This window comes from Sarcophilus harrisii, chromosome 4, assembly GCF_902635505.1.
Source record: "Sarcophilus harrisii chromosome 4, mSarHar1.11, whole genome shotgun sequence".
In the NCBI taxonomy this organism is placed as follows: Eukaryota; Metazoa; Chordata; class Mammalia; order Dasyuromorphia; family Dasyuridae; genus Sarcophilus; species Sarcophilus harrisii.
In genome coordinates, this window is record NC_045429.1 from 417415708 (window position 1) to 417433322 (window position 17615).

The window sequence follows — 17615 nt, forward strand, 5'->3', positions numbered from 1 at the left end:
GACCTGAGTTCAAATTTGACTCTGGATACTTAACACTTCCTAGCTGTGTGACGCTGGGCAAGTCACTTAACCCCAATTACCTCAGGGGGGAAAAAAATCAGTGCATAATAGATTCTAGGTACTCTGTCAAAATATGACCACATGAGTAGAGAGAACCACAAAAAATAGAATGACAGACAACTGATTACAAAAAATTTCAAGATTATTTTCACAAACCTAACGTAGCTAAATTAGAAAAGCAGATAAATGAATTGATCCCTATGGCCAGTCCACCAAAGTGTTTCTGCCTTTGTATTTTAAAATAAAACTCCATAATTTGTTTCTTCTAGAATCTTGCCCCTTTTATCAGGATGAAGTCAGATGATTTTTTTTTTGGGGGGGAGGGGGTCATTTAACCCTGTTTGTGGAAGTTCCTAATCTGTAAAAAGAACAGGAGAAGGAAATGGGAAACTACTCCAGTAGCCAAGAAAAGAAAAGAATGCTACAACAATGTTTTCACCTCCCCCAATCAATTTGATTACAAAATTAAACTCATAGGATTTAAAATAATTCCAGGTACATTTCCCTTCCCCTTAATTCAATCATTATATAAAGGCACTTAAGTAGAAATTTAACATTAGACTGTAAATAAGGCAGTTTTCTTAGATTTGATGTAAATAATTATGCTAAAGGTCTTTAATTTAACCTTTAAAGGTAAAAATTTAAGCATCCTTTCTCCCCTCCCCCCTTTTCTTCTACGAGGAGGGTACACATTCTTAAAAACATCCAGGTGAAACCAAGTTAAGAAAACAAAGGAATTGATCAGCACAGCACCTGAGGCAATTTTAAAGCAACAAAAAACTTTATGAAAAGGTTAAAGGGCTACCATGAATCTTGTGAAATGAGCAAAATAAGAATCGGCTCAGAAATCAAGCTTTTTACTATTACCATTATATGATATGATACCATGATATGATATAAGATTATAAATCCAGATTTATTTTATTTGGCATTTATTCTGAAACAATTATAATGTGGTCTCTAAATTTAAAGTATGTTACATCCTCCTATTAGGATAATTGTGGCAAAACAGAATTCAATGCAAAATACATCTGCTATTTGGCATCTAGACGATATGCTAGAAAACACACTGACCAAGAAAACTTGAGGTAAAATCCAGTCTTAGACATCTATTAGCTGTGACTCATGTGCTCAACTTTTTCTCATTTGAAAAACAGGATCATGGAAAAGCACTATAAATATTAGTAAATGTGAGCACTCTATATTAGTCTTGAATGTAAATCAATATGAAAGGCCAAAAGTGATAAAATGAACGATTTTCTATGTAAGGTAATTTGGAAAGGCACTCTACTGAATCGATGTCATCTGACTGGTAATAAGTGTGTTTTACTGTTTTAAATAAATGTTAGCTTTCAAATTGAGATTGACAGTAACTCACTATGGGAAGAAAAGTTAATCCTCAACACTGAAGTTCTCTGGGCCTTTCTACTTGGGGCTGACTTTGCCTTGCTGACCACGTGTGGTAAAATCTTGAAATACTAAAGTTTGCAGGGAAATTTGTAACTTTGCTTATAGTGAAGAGTGAGTTCCATTTGAGTTTTAGTTATCACTTATGAAAAGTATAAAACTATCTGTTAATAAATGGTACTCTGAAGTTACATCTTTGAACCAACTAAGTAACAATAGAGTTTAGATTCAAAGACATATTTTTTATTTTAGGATTAGAGTATATATTTCGATCTGCTATTTTGGGGATCCATAGCAGCCAGAAATTTCTTGGGATTGTGAGCCAATTTTGATGTGTTCACTATGAAATGTGAAACTCCAGAATGATTATTATCTTATAAATGAAAGAAATGAAATGTCTCTGTATTTGCTCATTGTTAACTGTTAAGAAAATGACTAATATTCTAGCCCTAAACTATGAACAATGTAAAATTTTGATCTTTTGAGATGAAAAATTGATTTTCATATTATTCTGCTGTTTGATTTCAGGTATAATTAACAGGATTGCCATTTTGTCAACAGTACACTATTCAAAGGGAATATCAAGTGGAAATGTGGTCTGAGAACTGCTTAATCTCCCTATCTCAAGCCCCAAGAACCAATGACTTTGTGAGGTGAAGACAACCTTTGAGGGAACTGAATTTAAGTGAAACAGACATATGAAGTCAAGCCTGACAAAGTCATCAATCAGCCCCTCTCTCTTCCAGCGTCATCAATGTTCTGTGGTAAGACAACTGGCATGGCCAGGATGTGTAGTACATGACTCTGGTGTCTTCCACATCTGACTCTAGGTGTTCCACAGTGCCTGTTTCAGTTGCTTTCAATGGTACTGGAACAAACTGTTTTCACCTGCCCATTCTGGGAAGAGTAGTCATCCTCCTAACTGACCAACAGGCTTGAGGCCTATTTTCAACCTGGCTTAGCCTGTTCGCTGAGGCAATTTAATAATGGTGTGGCCACTAAGCCTATTCTAAGAGCTCCTTGGATGAACAGGCAAGAGTTGAATGCAAAGTGAACACTAAAAGTGGATGAGGGGCTCAGAAAAGGACTTAGAGCAAGCCTTATACTAATTTTTTTGTACATGGGACGCTCTGGGAGGACTAGATACTCTGGGGGGGATCAAGAACCTATCCACTCATGGAAAGAAACTATATTGGGGAGGAGAGATTAGATGAAAGTAGGGCCCTACCAAAGGAATAGTCATAGAATAACTATATTGAATTACCAAAGTCCACAGGCTACAGAAATGTTGGGAGAGGGCAGAGTTTTTCATGTGCTAAATAAATGGGTTTTCTCTTGTATGTTCTCATGGGCATGATGTGCTGTTACATTTACATTGCCTTCTTTGATGTAAAGAAATGAATCCCAAGCCAACTTTCACATTTACAGGCAGGTGACTGGAATGTGACAGTTGAAGACAGAGAGACTGATCTGGGTTTAACTGTGGGGCTGTACTAGGTGAACAGTCAGCACCATAATTTTGGGGGGAATGGGGAATTAATGATATATGTGCTGAGTCAATGACCCCATTCTTCTAGACTTACTTGTCTTCAGGTATGCTTTCATTCCCTTACTTTTTCCAGTCACTGGATAACCAGCAATCAGCTGCTCATACTCCATTCCCCCACCATCTCTAATCTTATCACTTTATGGCACTCCTTCAGAGGCAATGGGCCCATTCCCCCAAGGACTAGTTCTCTTGTGTCCAGATAGCCAAGGCATTTTTGCCTTGATTTAAAAAGAAATAAATTCCTTTAAATTTTTAATAAAAAGAAAATCAGATTAACTGGAGAATAAACATTTGCATTATGTTTATACATAATAAACATTTTGAGGCAAAGATAATTTCTCAAAGGAAAAAAATACAACCTATCAACAGCTAAATGAAAAATATCTTCTAAATCACTAATTAGAAAAACGCAAATTAAAGCAACTGGGGAAAAAAAGGCAAAAGAACAAATGTTATAAGGGATTGGGAAAACAGGACTTTAATGCACTGTCAGGGCAACTGTAACTTCATAAGCTGGCCCCTTTCTACCTTTGCCTCAGCAATAGCATTCATTGTGAGGTCCATATCAATATAATCAAAAGATTAAAGAAAAAAAAGGATTCATATGTACAAAAATATTTACAGCAACTCTCTTGCAATGGCAAAGAACTAAAACTAATGTGGTGCCCAGCAAATAAGAAATGGCTGAACAAATCATAGTATCTGAATATGATGATAAATTCCTAAGCTGTGAGAAAAAATAAAGTGACTGGTTTCAGAGAAACCTGGAAAGACTTGTATGAACTGATACTAAATGAAGACATAGAACCAGGAGAACAAGTTACACAACACTGTAAAAACAAACAACTTCAAAAAAAATCTGAGAGTGACCAACCAAGATTCCAGAGTACATGCTACCCACCTAACTCCTTCCTGACAGGGAGGGTGATGCACTCAGGATGAATACTGAGATGTATTTTTTGGAAATGTGTTTTGCTTAACTATACACATTATTTATTACAAGGGTTTTTGTTGTTTTCAGTGGCAGGAGGGAGTCTAGAAGGGCAGGAGAAAAGGTGGGTTCTTAATAGTAAACAATTTAATTATAAGGTCAATGTTGATGAATCATAGAATATAGACAATACATCGATGAGTCTCAAGTGTAAGAAAACTAGAAAGATAGAAGGGGCCAGCTTTAGAAGCCAAAAAGATTTTATATTTGATCTTGGAGGTAAGAAAAAGCAAAGTTTCCTAGAAGAGGCTTGGTAGACAGGGTTGGAAATGCATTATTTTAATCAATCTATCAATGAGAATAATGCTTGTTTTCCAATGGAAAGGAGCTAATACATATTAGTGATAAAAATATTCCCATCCTGTGCTTATATAAATTAATTTTTTTAAATAGGGTAAACGATTTATGATCCAAGTGCTACTTTATAACAAGTAATGGTAATGTAAAAAGAAAACAACTTTGAAAAACTTCAGAATCCAGTGACCAATCATGACTTCAAAAGAATGATAAAGCTTGCTATCCAACTCTGGGAAGGTGATTAAAGCAGTTGTTCTCAAGGTTTTGGTCCTTAGAAATCTTTTATACTCTATACTCTTTAAATGAATGAGGACTCTTCACCAAAGAGCTTTTATTATTATTGTAGATAAGTTATCTCTATTGATATTTGCCACATTAGAAATCAGAACTTAACATTATTATAGTTTAATGTAGTAGATCCTAGAGAACATTTTGGGAACTACTGGGTAAGAGTACATTATAAGACATGTATTTTCAGATATAGCAAATTTCTTAATTTGTTTTGCTTGAAAGGAGGAGTGATAGGAGTTTGTAAGAAATCAAAGTGGTACAGAAAGAAAGAAAGGAACAAAAGCCCCAACAAAACATTTTTATAAAAACAGAACAAAGGGATGAAGGGGACATAGACAAGCAGAATAGTTTGCTACTACCCAGGTATATGTAATACACATGCTTAAAAACTGACATCAAAGTTGAACAACAAAGTTTTGAGTCTGGATTAACTGAGAAATGTACTGCCAATGAAATAGAGAGGGCAGCTAGGTAGCACAGTAAATAGAGCACTATCCCTGAAGTCAGGAGGACCTGACTTTAAATTTGGCCTCCAACACTTATCATTTCTGAGCTGTGTGACCTTGGGCAAGTCATTTAACCCCAATTGCCTCCAAAAAAAAAAAAAAAAAAAGAGAGAGAGAGAGAGAGAGAAAGAAAAAAGAAAAGAAATGAATGGGGATTTGAGAACAGTAAAAAAAGAGTGAGTTTGGAATTAAACTAGAGGACTGAGGGAGGCAGCATAGTGTACCTGACAATGTACTAGACTTGCCCAGGCAGACTGATGAGAATCCTTCATTTGTCATTTACTAGCTATAAAATTTGAGGCAAATGATCTTACTTCTAAGCCTCATTTCCTCACTTGTAAAATAAGTACAAGACACTAAGTACTAACCAATAAAGAACTGTGTAAATAAGAGAATTATTTCATTTCTCCCCTAGACTCCACTCTCTGTACCTCTTCTACTCCAAACCAGCCTTTATACTACCATCAGGAAATTTTCATACAGACAAATAAGGTCATTTTTTTTTCCTGCTAAAATATCTTTAGTGGCTATAGGGCAAAATAACTTGCTGAGAAAAATAATTGATTTGCCTTAGCATTCACTCTCCTTCATAATCTGGCACCACCTTCCTATCTAACCAAATGAGATATTACATGTAAAGTGCATGTAAATCGTAATGTGTTCTCATTCTGTATCTGTATGTGGGTAGAAATATACACACAGACATATACACAAGTATGTATATATGTAATGTATATTAGCTAATAATGTCCTTCTTCCAATCTATGTACTTGGACATACTGTGACCAAATTGAGTACTTCTCTGCTTTTTGAATTTTCCTACTTTCTCCCAGTTCCAAGCCTTTGTTCACAATATTCTTTTTATCTGGAATATTTGGCTTCCAACAATGACTTCCTACCCCTTGTTTAAAGCCCAATTGAAATGTCACTCTTCTTTGAAGTTATCTTGGTGTAGAGCACTCTATTTTATAACTGGCTTGTATACTTAGATGTTTATTAGTTGTCAATGGCTTACTCTTCAATGCTGCTAAATTTCAAGAGGATATGGAGTTTTCTACCTTTTTTCCATTTCTAGGCACAGTACCTTGCCCACAGGTGGTATTTAATTCTTGTAATCTGCCTACGTAGACTATATGCATTCTTAAGGAAGCTAACTTCAGTTCTTTACAGTCTCTGATAGTCCAAACAGTTTTATTCAGGGATGGCTTTTCTTTTCCCTGAAATACACAACACAATCCAATACAGCTCAATGCTATTTCTACCTTTACCCTTTCTTAGTCCTATCCCAAAACTGAAAGGAAAAAAAAATTTCCTTGTAATATTTGGCATTATCTGAAAATGTTACATCCTATTCTGCAGCATAGTTGAGCATAACACTAATCCTTTGGAATTGGGTCTAGTCAGAATTCAAGTCTTTCAAAGCTGTTTTCCTTATAATAAAAAATGATTTTCTTAATCTGGCTCATTTTGCTCTGAATCAGTTCTTGTAAGTCTTCTCAACTCTGGTATTTTCTTTCTTTTTGCATTCCTTTTTGAGAACAGATTTTGCGTTGGAAAACACCTTTAAGACATTCCTCATTATATAAATGAGGAAACAGATCCAAAGTTTATGTAATTTATTCAAAATTATATAGCAAATAAATGACAGAACTCAGATTTGACCAAATATGTCGACTCCAAATAATATCATCTATATCACACCCACTATGTGCCAGGCACTGTGCTAAGCACTTTATAAATATCTCTTTGAACGTCACAATAATCCCAAGTGCTATTATCATCTCATTTTACAGATGAGGAAACTGAGGCCAAGTTAAGTGCCTTGTCCAAGACTTCACATCTATTAAATGTTTCAAGTTATATTTGAATTAAGGTCTTCCTGACTTCAGGCACAGAAGTCTAAACCACTGTCCCATTTGGCTGCCTTTAGAACCAATGCTCTTTTCACTATAACTCCAACCCTTCAAAAATCATCAAGATCCAATTCACATAGAGCTTCTCTCCCCTCCACTGAACGATTATCAATGCTCATTTTCTGTATCACATTTTGATATTAAATTATATGATGCTTTGCGACTTTAATTAATCACATCATGTTGACATTTTGTCTCCTTAGTCAAATGCCAAGCTCCTGAAAAGCATGGCTCCTATTTCTTTCCATCCTTTTTAACTTCACATTGTACAATCCAGTTCTATATAGTTGGCAAGTATTTATATTCCTTTAAAACAAATGCAAAATATCAGTTGCACAAATACTGGCACAGCTACAGAAAAACTACCTGAAGGTTTTAAAGGACTGCAAACTAGAGAGTCAACGTTATATCATAGCCAAAGCAGCAAATATGTCTACATGAACTAGCTGAAAGATCTAGGGGTGTTTATCTTACAAAAAATTTAGGAAAGACTGCACAGCTGTCTTCAAGAATATAGAGGGGAAAAAAATCTTACAAAACAGGACTGGCCAGAAGAGAATATGCATCCTCCCTCAAGATCCCAAAAGCATAGAATTCGAAACTGAAGAAATCTTAAGAGCTCAACTAGGCCAAAATTGTAATTTTACAAAATAGGAACTGAGGCATGGAGACATTAAGTGTCTGATCTAAAATCTGATGTGTAATAAAAGAGCAGAGACAGAATTTGAAATCAGTCCAGTCATTTCAATCCTAGCACTCCTTCCCTGTAATAACAGATGTACCTCTGAAAGGAGCTAAATATCTTAAAACCTGAACTCTGCTCGTTAGCTAATATTTAAAAAAAAAGAAAGAAAAAAAAAAAAAGAGGGGGGAGCAGTAAACCAGGTTTAGTATGGATTAGAATGGTGATATCTTTAACTGTAACCCTAAAACATGCAACAGCTAAGGCCAAGACTATAAAATAGAAAATAACAACTGATAGCCTGTTAAAATTCTGAATAACCTGAACTGGGTTAACCCATTTTGGGGTGGTGTTATTTGAAAATTTCCAAACAGAAATAAAAGACCTGAAACCCAAGGGCAGGATTAATACAGAACCAAGTCTTGGGCATTAGTGAAACTTGTTTTGTCTTACAAAAATTTCACTAAGCAGTACGTTTACTAATTTTTACTAAGGGAATGGTTCGATGTTTTATAACATCTTTATATGAGAATTTCTTTGGCATTTGTCTTTACTGGATATACATTTTTGCCAATATAATAATACCAACCTTCATCTGCCACACAACTATTTTTTGTTTTCAGTATTGTTTTTTAAAACTGGTGTGGGGCTCAGGGCTTCAACAGTGACTGAACATAAACCTACACAAACACTATGAAACAGAGAAAGACTATGCACTTGAAAAAAGTTTTAGTAGTATTATGAGCTTATCTTCATATCCTAGCTATCAACCCATTTTTCTTCTCATTACAAAAAGAAAACTATCTCAAAAAACTTTCCCCACTATTATCACTTTTTAAAGAAATTACAAGTTAAACTACTTGAATCAAAGCAAGCTATATCGAAATATTTTTTCTTTAAAAAGATGACTAATTTTACTTTCTTATTGAGCATAACCCCAGTTAATTTAATCTTCTGGAAACTATTCTGAGCATTTGTACAGTAATCACTTAGGGAGAATTAATCAATCAGTCTAAAATCCTCTCTGACCTTAAGACAGAAAGTTGGTCCTCCTCACTTCCAACCCCCTCCATTGATTGGAAGGAAAATCAAGGAGGAAGACTCAAATGGGTAATTTCATCTAGTTTAGGAAATTGAATTTAGCCAAACAATAGGCCAACAATCCAATTAAATGAAACATACCACCCAGGCTATAATATATAGGTCTCTCACACTTTGTTCTGACAAAGTAAGTTCACAAAAGAAAAAAGATACCCAGAGGAGAATGAGATAACACCACTGATGGGAACAGTTAACTGAAAAGGCTTTCCATCCCCACTCCAAATTTTTGAGAACAGTGATACTTGTTATGAACACTTCAATTGTTGATTTTACAAAGACTCCTTTCACCCCAATGAAAAAATACTCCTTACAAATTAAGTGGAGAGAAAAGAATAACAGTCAAAAAGCAAGATGGAATAATCAATTAAAACTGGATTTGGGAGATCAGATAACAAATTCAAATCTCAAATCTATTACCCAATTATAAATGATCTGAGCAGGTCACATGATAATAGGATTTATATATTATTTTAAGGTTTACAAAATACTCCATATATTAACTCATGTGATCTTTATAAAAACCTTGTGAAGTAAATGCAATTTATTTCCATTTTATTAAAGATGGGATAATGAAGTTTTATTAGGTTAACTGACTTGCCCAAGGTCACTCAGCTACTCGTCTGTGTCTTAACTCCAGTCTTCCTAAGTCCATTTCTGCTGTGTTGCCTAGCTGCCTCTAGGCACACTGATTTAACTCTCAAAAAACACCCCCAAAACCTTTTGATTACTATGAGCTAATTTCATATAAAAAACAAGGTTTTTTAAAAAAAAACTGGCTACTTATTTGAAGATGTTATGACATGCAGAATGAATAGATGACAAAACTGTTGGTGTTTGAAAAGTTAAGCTATGCTCAACTCAACTCTTGAGAGATATAGCAAAATGACAGCAACATATATGTGTGTATGTATGTGTAAAATAAAATTTCTTCTGCAAACTTCAAAGACCTTAACAAATTTTATTCAAGCCTCACAACAACCCAGTGATGCATATAGCATTATTGCCATTTTACAGTTGAGAAAACTGAGGCTGGATGAAGTGACTTATCCATGAGTCTTAGAGGAATGTTCAGTGTCAGAGAAGTAGGAACTGAATCCAAGTCTTCTTAACACCAAGATCAGCACTATCCATTACACTCCACATATACTCTCTGAAAGCAGCAGTGGCTTCAAGCCACTAAGTTCACTAGTAGGTTTTAGAAAGACTCACTTTCCTAATGGAAAATATTATTCTTGAAACAGTTAAAACAAATACAAGAAATATTGAACTGTGAGAGATAGCATGATGTAGTAGGGGGAAAAAAATAACTGGTCAGGAGATCTGGAATTGTATCCTGTCCTAAATACTTATTAGATGTGTGGCTCTGAACAAGTCTATTTTCTGAAACTCTGTTTCCTCACCTATAAAATGTGAATTACTCACATTATCTCTCTCAGAGGATCAAATATTGTTAGTAAAGTAGCTTTTAAATCTTTACGACTCACAAACTTAACATGAAAAAAGTAAAATGAGAATTGGCATACTAATCTTTTATACAGGAATGAAAAAAAATTGAGTAAAAAGACTGAGTCAGTGGAATCAAAGAAGCAAGTACACAAATAACCAACATTTGGTGTACAGGCTGTGAATGTAAACCTAAGTGTGTTGTGGAAGAAATTTCTGGTCACAGATCAGATTTTTTTTTTTTTTTAAAACAATACATCAACAGTAAATTCACATTTGAACACAAAGATTGATATTTCTTAGGTAAAAAGGACATCATATCCCTCAAATGACAGTTAATCTACAATATTCTTAATTTAAGACTCCTTAAGAAATACGTAGAGCCCTGGAAACTTCTAAGAATACTTCAAGACAGGTGAACAAGAACTAGGAGAATAAAAGTCAGTTAAGTAGAAATAGGAGGAAAGTGAAATAACAAGGAGGGAGAAATTGTTTAGCCTTATTCAGATCAGTACAACAAGCCGGGAATTTCTATTTAAAAAAAAAAAAAAAGAACAAGCTGAATATAAAATGTATCTCACTGGAGAAATTTCACCTCTTACTAGAAAGCAAGCACTACTAAAGTCAGTTCACTTGACTAAGCACTCATGCATGAGAGAGTATTAAGGGAATCAGGAAACCTTAAGAGATGGTAAATGAGCTGGGCATATATAGAGAAAATCTTTCAAAAAGGATTCTCCTCTATGAACTTGGGTCCCTCCGATTTGGTGGACTTTGATTTCTTATAAAAGGTATCATACCATTGTTCTTAAACAACTTTTACGTGAAGATAGGAAATAGAAGTAGATAATGAACTTTTAAAATGTGCTTTAAAAAGTATTCTTAAATACACATATTCAAAACTTTTTAAGCAAAAGAATACATCCAGAGAGTTTTTTCTCTATCTCAGTTTACTCACTCAAAATTATGTGCAGTTATGGCTTAGAGATTTTTTGGATGGTAGTTTGGACAAAGTGAAATAAAACCAAGATAATTTTTTCTTTTCTCTGGATAAAATGTGGCTGCACCTTTAAAATATACCTTTTAGAGGCCAAATTTAAAACAGTTAAAGAAAAGGAAACCTATCGTCTGGATTTCACTCGGATACTTTACTTTTCAACTCAGCTGCTATAAATATCCATCCCAAAGCTAAGCATTCAGAGCAGCTGCATAATCAAATACTTAAGACACTATCATGCATTTCTGTAAAGGCTCAAAGAAAGCAAAAAGAAAACATAGCTGGGGGGAAAAAGGTTTTTCTGATGTAGGAATATTTAAATCTTTGATTCGTTCCCAAGGACATAATTACTGCATTTTTTTTTCAGTATTTTATGGACAGTTTGTCTTTGAGAGAGAGAGAGAGAGAGAGTGTGTGTGTGTGTGTGTACCGCACGCTCACGCTCGCCTATGAACAAAGTTTTACTACAGGGTACTTACTACCTGAAGTAGAGGGTGTCGTTCACAAGTAAGGAGACCAGCATTTAAGAGGACCCATCGCTACCTGTTTTTCCCCACCAATTTCCATTCAGAACAACTTAGAAACATCTAAAGTCTCTGAATAAACACCCACGTCGGTCACATACCACCATTTCGTTACGTGCACTGCCCAGACCCGTTTTAAGCGGGGACAAAGTCTTTTAGAGACACTTTGTTACAAGAGAGTTGCCAGATATTGGCCGGGCTAAGTTTGCAGAGAATGAGAAAGTGAATTAAAGAACCTCTCGGAGTACTGCCCAAGCCTAGGAAGTTTTTGCTAGGTTGGCCAACGTCCGCGTTCTAGCAAGGAAAACTACAAACACAAGAGACCGAGGCTCGGGCCGATTTCCTGCTACGAGGAGCACTAGGGGAGGGGCCCTGCGAACGCCGCCTACCCCCGCGGAGCTCCGAGAGACTCAGCTGCGGGAAGAATGACGAAGCTAGGCCGCTCTTGCACAATATGGGCCGCACTCTTGCACCACCACGGCTGCCGCCAAACCTAAACCCCAAGTGGGGAGAATGCAGAAGCGCCCCCCGCACAGCTGACAGGGCGGGGGCCACGTGCCGTGGAGTTCCGGTGGGCCTGCCTAGGCCCCAGCCGAGCCCGGGAAGTGCTGCGGAGGAACGGGAGGCATTTCCCCTTAAGCCACCCCGGTTCACCGCAGGAGGGTGAGGGGTGGTAGAGGCTCCCTCACTCGGGCGGGGGCTCCGCCGCCACACAAAGGGAAGGTACCAGCGCCGCACTGCGCTATGGGATTCGTAGTTTGTTCCCCGGGTGTGTACAAAGTCGGGAACGGCTAAGCCGGATCCAGTCCGGTCCCGGGACCCATTTCAGCTGCCGCTGCCGCTCCCAGTCACACACAAAGGACCGCGCCGCTCCTCCCGCCCTCACCCGCCGGGACTTGTAGTTCCAGTTCTTAGGGCAGGCCGCAGAGGGGGGTGGCAACTGGACTACAGTTCCCAGCAGTCTCTGCGTCCGAGCCCCGCACCCTCTGCCTCCATCTTGGCTGCGGTCGGAGCCTCCATCTTCACCCCCCACCCCCACTTTTGCCGCCCCCTCCCCCCGCCCGACCCTACCTCCCTAGCCGCAGCTCCCCAGCTCGGTGCGTGGTCCAGGCGGTTGGGCTCCGAGCGGGTGGTAAAGCCCTAGACACCGAGCTCAGAGAAACGGGAGGTACCTCCCCCCTTACAACTCTGAGGGGTACCCCATTCTCGACCCAGTAGTCCCTCCCTTGAGTCGTAGTTTGGTCCTCTGTCCGTAGCCCGGTACTCTCCCACTCCCAACTGGGTCCCGAGGTCATACTCACCCCAACAGCTCAGCGCCCCCTCTCCAGCGCCGCCATAAGCAGCACGGCCCGGTACGTAGGAATAAATCTCGCTCCTCTCGCGAGAGTAGCGAGCTACGAGCGCGTGCACGGGGAGGTGGAGAGCCTTCATGCTACGCTTGCGCAAAGAAGCCAAAAGACGCCCATTTGCCTGTCTGTTTGCCCGTAGTTAAGATGGCTGCTCCGGACCTTCCCTTTCCTTCCCTCCCCTTCCCTCCCACGTGCAGTAGGAAGTCACCTCTTGTTTACTCATTTCATAGGGATGCTTCAGGGGAGCTTTCGGCTTTCCTAGTCATCGCCTGCTTCGTCACGTGTAAGGCTGAGAGGTGAGGGGTAAAGCCTTGGGCACGCCAGTTCCCCGGCGGATCCGGGAGGTCAGTATGGACAGCTCTGGCATCGGCGCGGGGCCCCAGCGGCCGCGGCCGCTGCCTCCGCCACCCCAGGGTGAGCTAGGAGGCCTTCTGTCCGCAGCCCATTTGTTCTCCCTGAGGGTTCGCTACCGTTCTGTTCACCTGGTTCGACCCGGTCAATTCAGGCTGGGAAGGACCGACTTAAGGATATATTGGTGGCCTTGGTGAGTGAGACCAGCCCCCATCAGCGGCTTGAAATGTATAGTTTAGCCAGGAAAAGTTACTTACAAAAAGGTTCCACCCTGGAGAAGTCAAAGGGAAATGAAAAGGCAGCCGCGAGTGCCATTCACTGAATCGACCATGCGTCGCCAGACTGCGGATCATCGCTGACTATTGGGAGGTAGGGGCGTACCTCTCTACCGCAGACGCGGAAATGTAGTGTTTTAAGAACAGAGACCAAGGAAGTTTTCTTAAGAGTTTGGCCAGGGGTCCAACAGGTGTGTTACTGAGAAGCGATTTAAGGTAAAGCCAAAAAAAAAAAAAAAAAAAAAGCTAAAAACCCAGCAGACCGTAAGTGACTCAGGAAATCGGGCTTGTTTTATAATTTCCTATCTCCCAAAATCACGTTTGGGAAAAAAAAAAAAAGCATAAATAGCAGAACCCAATGTGAACAAACTTAAAGCAAGTTAGGCGGGTACCAATAATGCCCATGGCAAATGTTACACTATGGTTATTTAGCTTCCAAACAAGCCCGAAGAGAATTCATTCTGCTGTCTATTCGATATTCACAATTTAAAAATCAGAATTCAATCCGAGACCCAACTCTGATCCCCAACCTACTAGGAGAGCTGCTCCCTTGGTGAAGCACACGCTTTCGACAGCTCTGCTCAGTACTGGGATAACGCAGCGCGCTCCTGAGTGCCTGCTTTGGGGGAAGGAGAGAGGGAGGGAGGGGGAACGGGACACTTCATTGGCCAGCCACTGGGGATACAAAACCCAAACCCAAGGAACTTGCATTCTAAACGGGCCTCGGAGACCCCAGGCACAGAAACCCCCTGCAAACAAGCTGTGTGCAAGATAAACCGCAGATCATCACCCAAGGGAAGGCTCCGTAGTTAAGGGCAGAAAGTGGGATTTTGGCTAGGACTCCAAGGGGGTCAGGGAAATTCGGAGAGAGGCCCTAGGAGAAGAGAGAAAGAATTGTAGGGATGGGAGAGAGCCTGGAAAAAATGCCAGGTGCCAAGAGATGGAGTATCTTTTACATAGAGCAGTAGGGAGGCCAGTGTCTGGGGTCTATGTGTGCACATACTTATCTACACACACATTTATATATATATACATAGCTATACAGAATAATGTAAAGATGATAAATATCAATAAGTTAAACTATCAAGTAGTTTGGGAGGGATTGTGCTAGCAGCTTGGAAGAGGGGCAAGAAAAGTTTCAGGTAGAATGCAATGTTTGAGGTGCATTTTTAAAAGGATTCCATAATGCAGAGATGAGGATAGTGCTATGCAGTCCTAGGGAACAAGTTTAATGCAATGCTGAAACCAAGTGTTATATATGAGGAAAAGAAAAAAAGCTAGCTTGGCTCTATCACATTGTAAAGAGACGCTGGAGATTTTCCAGCCAAGAAGATCAGGGAGGGGGCTGGTGCAATAATCCAGGGGACAGCTGATGAGGGTGGTAGCCATGTAACTAGAGAGATCAGGATCAAGAGGGAGAAAGGGCAAGACTGAATGTAAGACATGAATTGGATATGTATGGTAAGGAGGGAGGTAATCAAGGATCATGCTGAGGCTGTGAACCTGGAAAACTAAAAGAATGGTGGTGCTTTTGACAAAAATAAGTTTGGAAGAGAGCTGAGATTTTTTGGGCAAAGATAGATTCTGTTTTGGACATACTAAGAATGAGAAGTATCTGAAACATGAGCTTGAAACTTCAATGTGCAGAATGTAAACATTATTTCAAAGCAGCTATTTTGGTCCCTTGGTGGAGGCCTTAAATGGAGAACTTCACTTCTGATAGGTCTAATTCTGGACATTCTCATCTTACGTTACACAGTACAGAGACAACTGCCTTGGGCTCTTCCATTAGAAACAAGGTCATGTGAAACAGGGCTAAAAGTAGAATCAGATCTGAGAGCATACATTCTCAAATATCATAATGTAACACACAGTGGTTCCAAAACAAATTATTCCTATCTTTTTTTGATTATTGTTTATAAGAAAGAAAAATCAACCTCTGACATCATCATCATTCTGAAGATACCTAAATGTCTTTTTAGGAATTTAAAACATATTTAAGTTAAACTACTTCAGTAAAGGCAGGAACAAAGTATATTTGAGTTAAATCAAGAGATGTGAAAGTGGCAGAGTTCAGAGGGATCATTTTTAATCTAGCTTCTCATTTATAAATGGTGAACAAGGGCCCCATGAGACTCAGTGACTGGCCCGCTGACACGGGTCCCACAGTTCCTCAGAGGCAATGCCAATATTTGAACAGAGATCCACGATTCTCAATCTGATATTTTTCTACTAGGCTATAGTTACCTTTAAACTGTATTTTTCCTAAAACTGTGTCCTTATGGAATGTTATCTTGACAATTCAAGAGATTTTCATTTTCTATTTAAACAGATATATCCTGTATATTTTAAACCTCTGATTTGGGGAAATTTTATTCAGATTAATTTTAAACCTGAAAAATGTGACTTTATTTACCTATGCAAATAATCACAAAATCACTGAAGGTGATTTTAATTACAACATACAGTTTAACACTATAATATTAGGAAAACCACCATGATAAAAATTTATTTAAATGATTTTAACTAAAACAATAAGCTCAAAATATTTTTAATGCATCATGGACAATTTCTACATGTTACAGAGACAACTGGACTAATTTTAATGTCTCAACTATGTAACACCCTAATTGATAACCTTAAGGCACATATTTGACTATATCACTTCTCTACTCAAGAAACTTCATTGGCTTCTCATTAAATATACAGATGATTCTGGCATTTTAAGCTCTACAAAGTCTGGCTTCAGCCTTTCTTTTAAAAATGTCATTCTTGGGGGCAGCTAGGGCAGTAGATAGCGTACCAGCCCTAAAGTCAGGAGAACCTGAGTTAAATCTGGCCTCAGACACTGGAATCAGGGAATATCACTGTTTGAAAGGATAACCTTTGTACTCCACTGGTCTGGACAAGACATGTTCAAGAGTCCCAGAGACAGAAGACTATCCCACTGAAGACAGGAACACATTGATTAAACTTCCCCTTCCCCACTAACATAAGCACAAAGCCCTGGGAATAAAATGACCAAAAAATGACTGCTCTAAAGTTTATATTCTTCTGTGTGAATACAAACAAATGCAAAGCAGTATGAAAGTAAGGAAACACAAAACAACTATGGAATGGGGAAAGAATCCTCTGAAAAGAATTCTTAGAGGAAAAGGTAATGCCAATGATAAAATTTATATAGTGCTATAATATTTTCAAAGTGCTTTAAACACATCATCTTATTTGAGCCTCACAATATGTGACCTTTAAAATACAGATTTTTAAAAAAAGGCTCAGAAAGTATGACTTTGCTTTTAGTCCCATAACAAGGAGATAGATGGCAGAGATGAAAGCAAATCTATATGAAGTACCTACTATGCAAAGTGTAAGATATAGAGTGCTGGTCTCAGAAAGACCTGGATTCAAGTTTCACCCCTGATGCAGATGGGCTTTTGGATACCTTTAACTATTTTATATTTCTTCTCATTGTATTATTTTTACCATATATACTTAGACATATGCTTGCTGGAGATTTTCTATCTCCCATCTCTCTCTGTATAATCTCTTTTCAAATAGATATTGTTTTTCTATTTGGACATTTGAGGGTTTTAGTTTTCTATATCCTCAGCACTTGGCACAATCCCAAATACATAGGAAGTAATTAATAAATTAGAATTTTTCACCTTGAAGTGAGAAGGGCAAGAGGAACAGAGGAAATTGTCATTATAAATGAAATACAGAGAAAGACTTATTACAAAAATAGTTAAGTATACTCCATGACAGCTTCTTTTCCATCTGGATAGCCCTAAAATCTGATATCGTATTTAGTACATAGTAGGTGCCTAATAAATGTTGAATTGAATTTTTAGTGGAAGGATAGATCAAGGACACTTTACT

The 17615-nt window shown here is 38.3% G+C and overlaps 1 protein-coding gene across 3 annotated transcripts in view; it reads right to left on the reverse strand.

Annotated features, from left to right (window-relative positions):
• CSDE1 (cold shock domain containing E1) overlaps positions 1–13170 on the reverse strand; it is a 52197-nt gene extending 39027 nt beyond the window's left edge. For all 3 annotated transcript variants that reach the window (XM_012549628.3, XM_031967344.1, XM_031967343.1), the window contains exon 1: positions 13063–13170. The gene's annotated coding sequence lies outside the window, so the exon portion shown is untranslated. The remainder of the gene's footprint in view (positions 1–13062) is intronic.
• Between the last annotated feature and the right edge of the window lie 4445 nt (positions 13171–17615).